Below are 14,080 nucleotides of genomic sequence, written 5' to 3' on the forward strand. Positions count from 1 at the left end.
TAGTATTCACGAACCCGTTTTTTTTCTCCCCCTTCGGCTTCCTTCCAAAGTTTCTTTTTCTCCCTCCCTTCGCAAATTCCCTTTTCTTTTTCCTCCTCCTCCTCTTCTACCTTTTTCTCTCGACAGCGATCTTCGGTTGTAAAATAATAGAGCATCAGCCAGCAATAATTTGCAGTCCAAACAGAGCAGACGCTGGCTGACGTTTATTGAAACCTCATCCCCCCGCGAGCCGGCTTCCCTTCCCCTCCGTCGCTGCGTGTTTGCACAGACAGGCCACTGCTTTTAATAATGAGGCCTATAAGGCCCGGGCCTTTGCTTTGGCTGGGCAGGGGGAGAGGGGTGGTGTGTGTGTGTGGGGAGGGGGGGGGGAGGGCTGCTTTTATTGGCTCTCATTAATCCTGAAAAGCAGCCGGCGGTGGAGGAGACGCTGTCAGATGGACTGAACCTACGGGCAGACAGACAGGTCGAGGTAATGAGGCTCCAGGCCGGTCGTGGTGGTTGGACTCCGAACCCAACGGGGGTCAGACAGGTGATAAACACCGGGAGCTGGGTGTAAAGACACTCACAGTGCAGTGGCACAGCGTCACCCTTCGTGTATTTAGACTTCTGCAAAAATCACATTTACACCAGGTAGTAAAATACAGTCTGAATCTGGTTTTCTGGGAAATGGAGGATGGAAATGAGTAGAACGCATTGCAATCGGACGGGTACCAAATCCACTTCCAGGGTGTTCTGGAACAACTCTTTGGTCTCTATCACGACATGGTCTTTATATATATATATATATATATATAAAGTATAAATACATATATGTATGCATAAATATATAAATATATATATATATACAGGACTGTCTCAGAAAATTAGAATATTGTGATGAAGTTCTTTATTTTCTGTAATGCAATTCAAAAAACAAAAATGTCATGCATTCTGGATTCATTACAAATCAACTGAAATATTGCAAGCCTTTTATTCTTTTAATATTGCTGATTATGGCTTACAGCTTAAGAAAACTCAAATATCCTATCTCTAAATATTAGAATATCATGAAAAAGTATACTAGTAGGGTATTAAACAAATCACTTGAATTGTCTAATTAACTCGAAACACCTGCAAGGGTTTCCTGAGCCTTGACAAACACTCAGCTGTTATAAATCTTTTTTTTACTTGGTCTGAGGAAATATTAAAATTTTATGAGATAGGATTTTAGAGTTTTCTTAAGCTGTAAGCCATAATCAGCAATATTAAAAGAATAAAAGGCTTGCAATATTTCAGTTGATTTGTAATTAATCCAGAATGCATGACATTTTTGTTTTTTTAATTGCATTACAGAAAATAAAGAACTTTATCACAATATTCTAATTTTCTGAGACAGTCCTGTATATGAATATATTATATATTGATGATGCAATTAAATGTTGTGTATATATATTTATACACATAAATAAATATATAAATATAATATAAATATATATATATTTTATGGACCCATGAGTCTGGAATGAAGATATATATATATATATATATATAAATAAATATATAAATATATATAAATAAACGTTTTCTTCAAGGCGACCCACGAACTGACGTGGTCTTCTTATTAAAACATTCGTACCAAACATAATTGTTTCTTATTAAAACATTCGTACCAAACATAATTGTTGAAATGGCGCGGCTGTGTCCAGACGCCATCGAGGTAGCTCCGCGGAGATTGTGCGCTCTTTTAGTTTTTGTGTTTTTTTTAAATATTTTCTTTGCCACAAACACATCGGCACTAACAGCATACGACCGCAGCACACTTTTGGACATAAACTTTTGCGCAAAACAAGGGGTTTTGTCCACTTTTTCCATCGATCCAGCGTGGCCGGCGGAGATCGTACGAGCGAATCACAACAACAACAGTGGAGCCGCTACTACGGGGAGACGACGAAAACATCGAGGGAAACGGAGCGGAATTCGGAACAGACTGAGAGTTCAAGCCCACCGTCCACCTCTGCCCAGCATCCTTCTTGCTAACGTCCAGTCTCTGGAAAATAAGATGGATGATGTTAGGGCAAGGATCAGATTCCAACGGGACATGAGGGACTGTAACATCTTTTGTCTGACGGAAACATGGCTGACCCCGCTGGTGCCGGATCGAGTCATATGCCCAACCGAGTCCTTCTCTGTTTTCCGTGCAGACAGAACGGAAGAGTCTGGTAAATCTAAGGGTGGAGGGTTTGCTTCATGACTAACAACAAGTGGTGCGACCCTCAGGACATTAAGACTCTGTCTCGTTCCTGCTCCGCGAACCTGGCACATCTGCCGATCTCATGCCGTCCATCCTCCCTTCCCGGAGTTCAGCTCGGTCATCACCACAGCCGCTCACATTCCACCACAAGCGGACACCGACGTAGCACTATCGGACCTACATGATGTGTTATGTCGGCATCAGAACAAGTATCCCGACGGGGCTGTGGTGGTGGCTGGGGACTTTAATAGGGCTAACCTAAAAAAAGTCATGCCGAACTTTCACCAGCACATTACGTGTGCTACCAGAGGGGAAAGAACGTTGGACCACTGCTATACGCCATTCAAGAGAGGCTACAAGGCTGTCTCTCTCCCTCCGTTCGGCAAATCGGACCATGCCGCCATTTTCTTGCTTCCGCAGTACCGGCAAAAGATCGCGCGGGAAGCGGTAGTGACGAGGAACGTAAAGCGGTGGTCTGACCAATCAGAGGCTGAGCTACAGGACGCTCTGCGTGTCGTCGACTGGGACATGATCCAATCCAGTTCCAGTGACGTCAGCGAATTTGCGGAAGTAGCAATGAGCCTCATAGCAACGCTAGCGGACACCATCGTCCCCACGGTAAAAGTTAGGGTCTTTCCTAACCAAAAGCCGTGGGTTGATAGATCCATCCGTGAAGCTGTGAAGGCCCGTATTGCTGCCTATAACTCCGGTCTTGTATCCGGCAACATGGACGAGTACAAGGCAGCGGTCTATGGACTGAGGAGGGCGGTGAAGGACGCCAAAAGGAGGTACCGAGACAGAGTGGAATCACAGATGGAGCAGCGCGACACCAGGCGCCTATGGCAGGGGCTACGGACTATCACAAACTACCAGAGCAGACCCCGCAATGGTGAGTGCCGACGCATCCCTAGCGGACGACCTGAACTCATTTTATGCACGGTTTGAGGCTAGCAACAACAGCGCTAGCTCGCCGGCTAACAACAACACCGTTAGCGTAGCCGAGGTGAGTTCTACCGCTGGGGATGAAGACACACTCTCTGTGACCGAGCACAGTGTGAGGAGGGCTCTGTTGAGGGTGAACACCAGGAAAGCTGCAGGTCCAGATGGCATATCTGGGCGAGTACTGAAGACCTGTGCTAACCAGCTAGCTCCAGTGTTCACCACAATATTCAACCTCCCTGGCTGAGTCCGTGGTCCCCGCCTGCTTCAAGAGATCCACTATTGTCCCTGTGCCCAAGAATGCTTCTCCAGCATGTATGAATGACTACCGACCGTGGCCCTCACCTCGGTGGTCATGAAATGCTTTGAGAGGCTGATAAAGGACTACATCTGCGCCTTCCTCCTTCCTCCATGGACCCGCTGCAGTTTGCTTATCGCCCAAACAGATCCACGGATGATGCTGTCTCCCAGGTACTGCACACCACACTCTCTCATCTGGACAGCCAGAGCGGGGGCTATGTGAGACTGCTGTTCATTGATTATAGTTCAGCTTTCAACACCATAGTCCCCTCCAGACTGGCCGGCAAGCTGATTGAGCTGGGACTGAACACCCTCCTGTGTGCTTGGATCCTGGACTTCCTGACCGCCAGGCCACAGGTGGTCAGGGTGGGCAGACACACCTCCAAACCCCTCACCCTGAACACAGGATCCCCAGGGTTGCGTCCTCAGCCCCTACTGTACTCCCTGTACACACATGACTGTGTGGCCAGGTTCAGCTCCAACACCATCATCAAGTTTGCGGATGACACAGTGGTGGTGGGCCTGATCTCCGACAACGACGAGAAGGCCTACCTGGAGGAAGTTGCTGATCTGTCACTCTGGTGCCGGGACAACAGCCTCATCATGAATGTCACCAAAACTAAGGAGCTGATTGTGGACTTTAGGAGGGTACAACAACAGAGGACGTACTCACCACTGGGGATTAACGGGACTACTGTGGAGAGGGTGAGCGGTATAAATACCTGGGAGTCCACATCACCGAGGATCTGACATGGTCAACGAACACAGACACTCTGGTGAGAAAGGCAAGGCAGCGCCTCTACCACCTCAGGCAGCTGAGGAAATTTAAAGTTTCCCAGAGGATCCTTCAGTCCTTCTACTCTGGAGCTGTAGAGAGCGTCCTGACAGGAAGCATCACAGCCTGGTTTGGCAACTGCTCCGCTCAGGACAGGAAGGCTCTGCAGAGAGTAGTGCGTTCGGCTGAACGCACTATTGGAACTACACTGCGCACCCTGCAGGACTTGTACACCAGGAGGTGCAGAACCAGAGCCGGCAGGATCATGAAGGATCCTCACCACCCCAACAACAGACTGTTTCAGCTGCTGCGGTCAGGCAGGCGCCTCCGTAGTCACGCTGCAAGAACAGAGAGACTGAGACGGAGTTTCTTTCCTCAGGCCATCAGGACTGTGAACTCCGACCTCACCAGGACCCCCACATAGACCCACACAACTGCCCCTCTTAGGCACACACACACACACACACACACTTACTGTAAATATTGTGTTGTTTTTTATTGTAAATAGTGTGTACTTGTTGCCCTTGCACATTCCTGCTGAGCATTGCCACTTTCATTTCACTGCACACCCTGTGTGTGTATGTGACAAATAAAACATCTTGAATCTTGAATCTTGAATCTGCACAAGCACTGAACGACCTTTGCCCTTTGAATCGTCTAGAAGCCGAACCCGACGCTCCTCATCCAAGACGTCCTCATTGCCAACCCATCCATGACAGAACTGAGAGCGATGGGAGGCACGAGCATCCACGGAGCGACATGTGTTGGCAGAGGGACCGTCAACAAAGACCACGTCGTGACAGAGACCAGAGAGTATCAAGACCAGACCAGACCAGCAAACCTCCCACTGCGTGACCCAGGAAGACATCTGGAACATGCACATCTTAGGCACACTTCAAACTGATCAGAAATAACCAAATTCACATAAAAACTAATAATAATCCTCATTCAGCTCTTTTATTGCCAGGCCCCGTCGAAGTTCATGTGTTCATCAAAATGATCTCAAGTGAAAGTCAGAAACGTGCTGAGAAATTCACAAAAATGCTTTAACATGCATACAAATACCATCTGGGTAGAGAAAGAGAGAGAGAGAGAGAGAGAGAGAGAGAGAGAGAGGGCAGCAGGTGGCGGTGGGTTCAGGGTGAAATGAAACACTAATGTTCCCCTCAGTGTCTGAAGCCCAACTTACTGGAACTCCTGGATTCCTTATGGCCGGCGGTCAGCGGAGACAACCCCACTCATCCCCTCCTCCGGACGGAGGTCTGACCACGGCGCTGCCCCTCCAGCCCCCGAGTTCGTTTCCACCCACGTCACCATCAAAAACACGAAATACTAAAAGTAAGCAATTAGTTGAGTTTCCCTCGCGCACAAAATCGCTGCAATTGCATCGCGGGCGTAAGCGAGGGTTTTAATTGGATAATATTTTGGCCACGCCGCACAACTTCGAGGCCGCAGACAGGGAAACGGAGAGAAGAAAAAAACGCATGGTCTTTTTCCGGCGAACACGAAAGTGGAGCGCGGTGCAGGAGGTGGGCTCGTGTTTCCTCCTGCCGGGCGGCGGAGGCCAAAAACAATCTGGAGGAGCAGCGCTCAATGTTTTCATTGTGTTTTCACCCGAGTGGCTTTTTCTGCTACTCAGGCCGCTTCTCCAAACCCACGACTCCGTATATAAAAAGATGATATACATAAGCAGACCCCCCCCCCCCCCCCACCCACCTGCCAAGTAACTCATGGCAGTAAAGATTGTTTTCAGGGGATAAGTCAACAGTGGTCACCTGCCTTTCTGCCCACAAACCCTTTTCTATGTTTTAAATTGAATGATCTGTTTGGGTTATTAAAGGCTTGTTACCTGTTCTCAGAGACATTGTATCTGCACTGACTGAGCACCATTCAAATCACAGAACAGTCATGGCTCTGTATCAAGAATATATGATATATATATATATATATACTGTATATATTTAAAGAATATGGAAAATGAACCCCAAAAAGTGAAATGGTGGCAGTTCCAATGTGGTAATTTTAAGGCGACACAGCCGCTGTACAGTGTGTATAAAGTAACCACATCAGGAATGAATAAAATACACGTGGAGACAAAAATGTGTAGCTATATATATTTAAAATAAAGATTTATTGGCTTTATTTTGGTAATCCAGGAAGTTCTCCAGGGATGAAGTCCAGCACTATAATACCACTAAAGTGCTTAAGTTGCATATGTTAGCTCTCTTGGACGCCCCCCATTCACAAATACTAATCAGCAGTGCACACACACTCACACACACACACACACATGTAAATGGGAAGCCGCTGTCCGATTTCTGAAATGTCCATCAGCTGATATTGAGCTGCTGCCCCTCCCCCCCTCCCTCTACCTTCTGACCATCAGGGGCGACGGGAGGAAATTAGACGCGACGCTTCATTAATGTGCCGAGATTAAAAGCTTCGGGGGACCGGCGGGTCGGTGTGATTGGGGAGCCTCGAGGAATCATCTCGGGGAGCCTCCTGACATGGAGTCGGGAGGGGGGGCAATCACCAGGGGACGGGCGGGCGGGACTGTACGAACAGGACGATGGTGGGGGAGGGTAAGGAGGTGGGGGAGGGTAAGGGAGTGTGTAGGGAGTGATGTGGAAGAGTCGAACAACAACAACAATTGTTTAAGAAGTGAAGAAACCAAGATAACAGGAATAGAGCCGCGTCGTGAGAGTTCCTAGAACCTTTGGCAACATGGAGTAACTCGTTGACCTGAAACCGACAGCCGCGCAGTGACAGGAGTGCGGCGACGGGGTTTGGTTTTTATTCTGTAAATAACGCCGATCAGCGACGATCTCGAAATTTGCCAGCTCTTGGGAATAATGAGGAAATCAGCAATAATAGCGTTCGTCACACGTTGGCCGATTCCTTTCTCTCAAGCATCGTATTTTAAGTTTTTACAAGTTACACATTACCAGGCAACAAAAAACAACAACAAACAAATACAAATTCAGACATGGACGTAATGATGTTGTACTGATCATTACTTATTGACTAGACTATTATTTTAAGGCAGAATAGCGCCCCCTAATGGGCCACCAGACAAAGCTATGCGACTTTTAAATGAGGGCAACTTGTAGCTCTTGTTGATAGGTGGTTCAGCCTGTCACTCACCGTACTTGTCCTGCCTCCACCTGATTGAATCGGGTCTTAAAAGGACAGAGACGCATCAAATGGACCTGCAGGGGGGGGGGGGGGGGTTTGGAACAGGGCCTGAGTTAAGGAGGTATTTCGATACAGGCAGGGAGTTAAAACACATTGTAGGAGGGGGAGTTGGTGAGAGGGGAGGGGGCTTAGAGAGAGAGAGATGGATGGACCCAATTATCCCCCGATTTGCCTTGACGGCGCTGAACCTCCGTCAGAGCCGAGAGCAGCAAGACAAGGAAAATAATAGAAATGTGTCGAATGATGGAGGGAGATAATTAAAAAGGCCTGCACTTCTGCACCCCGCCGATCGTGGCGTAATGAACCCATTACAGTTCCCCGTAATGATGACAATAAGTGTGAGGCTGAAGGCCTGGCAGGCCACGTTTACATGCACACTCCATCGGGCTCGCTCACACGTGTCACGGCCGCCATTAATCACCGGGCCGCACTTCACCTTGCGAGGGTTTCGGCTTGTTAGCAGAAGGTAATAAAAAAAGCGACCCGCCCGCCTCCTGGAGGTTTCCATGGAGGAGGAACGGCGGCATTAAAGGTATACGAGGGTATAAGAAGCATGGCGACAGAGACGGACTCTGTGTGTGTGTGTGTGTGTGTGTGTGTTTCTGTGGTGAACTGACCCTTTAACACGAGACCTCAAAATGAAAAGCTTAACTAATGGAGCATAAATGCAGATAATCTCCGCTGGAGATCTTGAAGTGCTTCTTTTTTTTTTTCTTACACAGAGTTTTAGACGTTGAACATATTTCATAAAATATGTCAAAGTCCTTTTGAATGTGTTGCAATATGTTTCTTCAGTGAATAAAAAGAGAAAGATGCAAACACATATGCTACTTATTATTTGATATACTGATCTGTATATGTGCCAGACAGTAAGACCAAGCACTGGGAGGAACAGGATGGGGGAGGGGCGGGGAGGGGGCTTTACTCACTACATTTCCCTTCATTTCTTCGTCTTCTTCTTTTTTCTTCTCCTTTTGTTTTACAATATTAACATTATTTGATCCAGCTGCCAGTCTGGTCTCCAGTACGTACACAGACTTCATTAATGTGTGTTGTGACTTTATTTGGTGACATTCTATCGTATATAATAAACAACGTTCCCATGGACGGAGAGGTCCGTCTTCTACTTCTTTAGGTCTCAGTTTCCACATCTGGTGTTTTCTGTTTTGGATGGATGGCCAGAAACATTTGGTAGAAACATTCATGAACTGTCACAACTTTGCTATTCATTTTTATATGTAAATAAATATATATATATATATATATATATGTAAATACATCTGTAATAAAGATATACATGAATACATATATATATATATACACGCATATATATATATAAATATATATATACATATATATGAATACATCTATGATAAAAGTATATACAAATAAATATGTATATATCTATAAATATATTTATAATAAAGATAATATATATATATATATATACGAATATCTATAAATATATAAATAAATGTATGTACACAAAATAAAAAATTAGCATTAGTTAATATGCTGCCTATTAAATAAGCTGGCGAACATAATAGCTGTTCACCATTCACCATGTTATTATTGGGAGTATATTAGAATCATTAAAATAAACCTTTTAGTGCTTGCTTTTCTCACTCTTGACTATTTGCTGACCACTAACTTTACTTAACCTGTTAATTTAGACATAAATACATTTGAAGAAATGCAAACTTTTTGAACAGCAACGTTTCTCAATGAAAGAAAAAGCCAGACATTTCCCGAGGAATGAGGATCTTCATAACTTCCACTCGCGGTCCGAGTCGTCTTGTCATCGCCGGCTGCCTTTTGTTTGGAGAACATTTGTCACTGCCGCTTGTCAGGAGCCTCCCGCACAGTTTGAGCTTCTCATTTCTGTGCGATAACATTATTGCTCTTCATTAAATGAACCGCGACATCGTAGCCGCCACCCGACACCGCGCCTTTCACCCCGGATCACCGTCCAGTCATCAGACTGCTCTTCAGGCTTCATGTACGGAGGCTACAACTTAAACAAGCACAGCATGGCGTGCCCGCCATCATAAACCTTCGCCGCTCTTCTCTCTGCTTCCATGTACAGCAAAGCGTGTTATCTTTCCACCCTCCATTTATTTTCTTTCATTTCCACCTCCTCTGGCTTTTGTCTCGGCGGCCAATCGTTGTTGGATTGAGAGGTTCAGACTACTCAAGGGGAGGGGCGGAGAGTGAAGGTATTATTTACCTAAACCACATTTGTTTCTGAAACTGCCGTGGATGAAATGACCTTCAGGGGTCAAGAAGGGAGGCAGACTTTCAGCGGGCTGTACAGAGGTTGGTATATAGTCCTTTACCACGTTTTCTCTACTGGAAGACCATCATAGAGAACACTTAATCACACTTTCTCTTCTGGAAGACCATCATAAAGGGTACTTCAAGATTTCTCTACTGGAAGGCCATTCTAGAGGGCACTTAATCACATTTGTTTCCACTGGAAGGCCATCATAGAGGTCCTTTACCACATTTTCTCTACTAGAAGGCCCTTCTAGAGGGCACTACCAGTTTTCTCTACTGGAAGACCATCATCGAGAACACTTCATTACGTTTTCTCTACTCGAATGCCCTTAATCACGTTTTCTCTCCCAGAAGGCTATTCTAGAGGACACTTTACCGCGTTCTCTCTACTGGAAGACCATCATAGAGAACGTTTAATTACGCTTTCTCTACTGGAAGACCATCATAGAGGGTACTTACAGTTTTCTCTACTGAAAGGCCATTCTAGAGGGCACTTAATCAAATTGTTTCCACTGGAAGGCCATCATAGAGGTCCTTTACCACATTTTCTCTACTAGAAGGCCCTTCTAGAGGGCACTACCAGTTTTCTCTACTGGAAGACTATCACAGAAAGTCCTTCATCTACTAGAAGGCCATTCTAGAGAACACTTTACCTTTCAATTTTCTCTACTAGAAGGCCCTTCTAGAGGGCACTACCAGTTTTCTCAACTGGAAGAATATCATAGAAGGTCCTTCATGATGTTTTCTCTACTATAAGGCCATTCTAGAGAACACTTTACAACAATTTCTCAACTGGAAGACATCATAGAGGGTACTTTCATTTTTCTCTACTTAAAGGCTATTCTAGAGGGCACTACCAGTTTTCTCTCCTGGAAGAGAATCATAGATGCGCATTTCAACTTGTTCTCTCTTGTCGACGGGCGTACTCTATCATGTTCTATCTGACGTGAGGGCATCACCTTTGAAAGAACATGATGGTCGATAAAGTGGAAAGAAGAAGATTTGAAAACAAACCCCGCGGCTTCCACAGCGAAGGCTTTCCTCGATGAGAGCGTCGGTGTGGCGGACAGCTCGTCCCACTGAGCCCGTTTCAACGCTCGTTATCGAGGGAGACAACTTCCCCTGGACGACAGTCACATGTGATTGTGCTGATCAAACCTGACCCGAGTGCTGCTGTCGCCATTAGCCGGACAGCTGTGATTAATGCCCGTGAACCGGCGACCTCAACCCCTCAGGTGTTTGCTTTGTGACCCGTTCCCAGCCTTTAGCGATCACTCTCAGGTTTGAATCATGAAGTCTTTCACCCTGAGTTTTTTTTTTTTAACTTAGCTTTTCCGATTAAAGGTGCTAAAAAAATAATGAAAACTTCCTGCAGCTAACTAGACTGGGAAATTGCCTCGAGCTGTCATCCTTCACTGCGGACGTTTGAAAATGAAATACGTTTTTGAATATATGATGCAATAATCTAGCAAATGATTTCACCAATTACTTTCTTGGACAAAATAATAATTAAAAAAAATAGCAGAATGTATTTAGTATGCTTCTCAAAATTCTAAATACATTATATGTATGTATCTTTCTTGCAGTAGTGGATGTACTTCACTGAATGTTTAAACTTAATACACAGATTGTTTTCTAAGAGTATTGAAGTTTAAAATGCCTTTGATCTGAACATTTTGCCAAGTTGGCATTCATATGTATTCTTTATCCTCTTCATCGTTTCTAAACATTTAATTTTCCTTCCCTCGTTTTCTTGACATCCTCCTCCTTCACTGAGGTGGGATTCTTCTCGATGCCGTGTGCGCCACTTAAACCCGGCTGTTTATTTTGCCCCGACTCGGCCCGCTTGGGAAAATATTTTCCTCCTCCCTGATCTTCAAAACGGTATCTGCGTGGCCGCGGACGGGGGAGGCGGGCTCCGAGCTGAGTAAACATCAACAACCGTGGAGCCCGGAGGCCTCGGCTGTTTGGCTTCGCCGGCCGTCCAGGGACCCGACAGCGAGGGGGGAACCTGCAGGAGCCGCGCGGAGTGACGCGCTAACCCTCGGGTAAACACCGACGCCCGTCCTCAGAGCCGGCCCCTGGGACCCAGTCAAGTGTCCGTTAGCTAAGTGAAGGTGAAGCGCGTCACCGTCGGTTCCGCTCAATCAACGCCTTGTTTGGGGGAATGACTGAAGCCCCCCCCCCCCCTCCCCGATGGTTCACAAGTTCATTAGCCTGGTAGCGGTGGGGGTATTGGGAAGTTCTTCTCTCTCTTAGCATTGTCTTGTCGGGATAGTTTGAACTTCTCAAACCTTTTGTTCCACACATCACATCTCCTCTCTCTATTTCCAAAAAGCAATGTTCAGAGTTTCACCGTTCACATCCTACGAGGGAAACTAAACTTTAAGGGAAGAGAAACTAGTAGACAATAAGCCCATGTCTTTATAATGACAATGGATCCAATGATGTGCCATTTATTGAGTGATGAAGCCGTGGAAAATAACCACCCGACTCAACAGTCGCCCTCCACTCGGTGTTTTAGTTTCTCCTTTTGGCTCACTAGAACTACTTCCTGTCAAATCCATTTCCAACCACTGCAGGCAGTTTTTTCTTGTTAATCTTACATTTTTTTGACAAACACACTCTATAACACCCACGTGACCGCTCACAGCAGCGGATAAAGTATCCGTTGAAGAAACCAGTGAAGTACAAACCTAGAAATCTGTCCGTGGAGCTGGTGGAGACCCAAAGCAGAGGAACAAGACATTCGTCGGCATGTCAGTGGCCCCGCCTTTTAGACCACGACACTATACGCACCCCGCTGGCAGTGTGGAACCACCATTATCCACTTCTTTTCCTAGAAACTTCTTCACAGGAAACATCTTGCCTAGTCTCCATCATGACTTTTTTTTCCAACCAATAGACAAGAGACATAGAGACGCCGTATAAAGCCGCCACCTTCAATCACAGTCAGCTGGCCCTAAGTTTACTCTGCTTTAATTCACTCTAAACAGGACCATCATTTACAAAAAATAACATCATACTGTACTGAAGAAGACTTGGAACTAGCTATTTAGACCATACAATCAAGTGAGATGTAGGGAGGCCGGCCCACCAGGCAGGAGGCATCAGACCAGGTCCAATGGACCCTACGAGACCTGGAGTCACAAGGACTCCGGGGAGGAAGTAGAGTTAGTAATGTGTGATGGAGAGATGAGAATTCATCCATAAGTAGAGAAAGAAGAGGAGAGAGAGCTCAGTGTGTAGCTTATAGCAGCATCTCTTGGTCTGGACCAGGTGAACCTGACTCAAGAGGAAAGTCTTCTGCTCTTAGATTGTGTGAGGTGACTTAACCTGCGTAACGTTGCATAACTTAGGGAACTAAGTCCATGTTGACTTCAGGTTTCACACCAACACACACACCTGGGTGATAGTCCATCCACCTTCACCTGTCACCTGTCTACCACCTGTTACTCCACCATAGCTACAGCCACTCACCAAGCTAAGGATTTGAAAGGCCTTCATACAACAGCAAAAAACAAGAAGTAGAATTACGTCTCAAAGTCTTGAATCATTGTTCGAGTATCAAGCTTAGAAAACAACACAATTACTTTAGGCAGATTATGGCTTGGCTTTTTTCCATCTTTTTTCCCCCCAGCTTTTATTTTGAAAATCCGTTCACTATCATTGTTGGTCAAGACACTCGAATGTGAATTATTGACAGAAGTACTGCAGGCAAAGCGAAAGCTAAAGATTTTACTAAATAAAAGTATCTTAACCTCCCCTGTTGCCCTCATGCAACGCCATCACGAGGGCACACACACACACACACACACACTACGGCGTCCCAAGGGCACAGACAGACGGGCACGGCGCCCAGTAAGACCCTCAAAAGTCTCTTTATAGAACTGCTTGGCATCTCACCCCGGCATCAACAGTCCGGCGTGGCGAGCGTAGCCCGGGAGCCGCGGCGCCGCCGACAGAAACAAGACCAAAACGTTAGCGTGCAATAAAACGTTTTGCCAGTTTGTTTAACGTCCAGGCGTGTTATTGTTTTTCTGTGGATGTTGATGCTGTCCAACTCCCGGGGCCGAGAGGGATTGGAATAACACGCGGCGTGTTTTAATGGACGAGTTTCAGGGCTACCTGGAACCCCGCGGCGTCCGCATCCTGGACTCCAATAATGTGTTCATTAAATACGTGTTAAATAGAGACCAGGCAGTTCCTTCTGAAAGTAGTAGTAATAATATATATATATATATATATTCATAATATATAGATGTGTAATATATATATAATAAATATATATATATGTATATATAAAATATATATGTTTAATATATATATATATTCTACACATATAAATATATTTATTGATTTTT

The 14,080-nt window shown here is 45.6% G+C and overlaps 1 long non-coding RNA gene across 1 annotated transcript; it reads left to right on the forward strand.

The window, feature by feature from the left end:
- The first annotated feature begins 483 nt into the window (after positions 1 to 483).
- On the forward strand, positions 484 to 5,191 carry LOC130203722 (uncharacterized). The gene is made up of 2 exons (XR_008833526.1): positions 484 to 529; positions 4,906 to 5,191. It is a non-coding gene; the product is annotated as an uncharacterized LOC130203722 (long non-coding RNA).
- Positions 5,192 to 14,080: the final 8,889 nt, after the last annotated feature.

The sequence above is a fragment of the Pseudoliparis swirei genome, chromosome 13 (assembly GCF_029220125.1).
Source record: "Pseudoliparis swirei isolate HS2019 ecotype Mariana Trench chromosome 13, NWPU_hadal_v1, whole genome shotgun sequence".
Classification (NCBI taxonomy): Eukaryota; Metazoa; Chordata; class Actinopteri; order Perciformes; family Liparidae; genus Pseudoliparis; species Pseudoliparis swirei.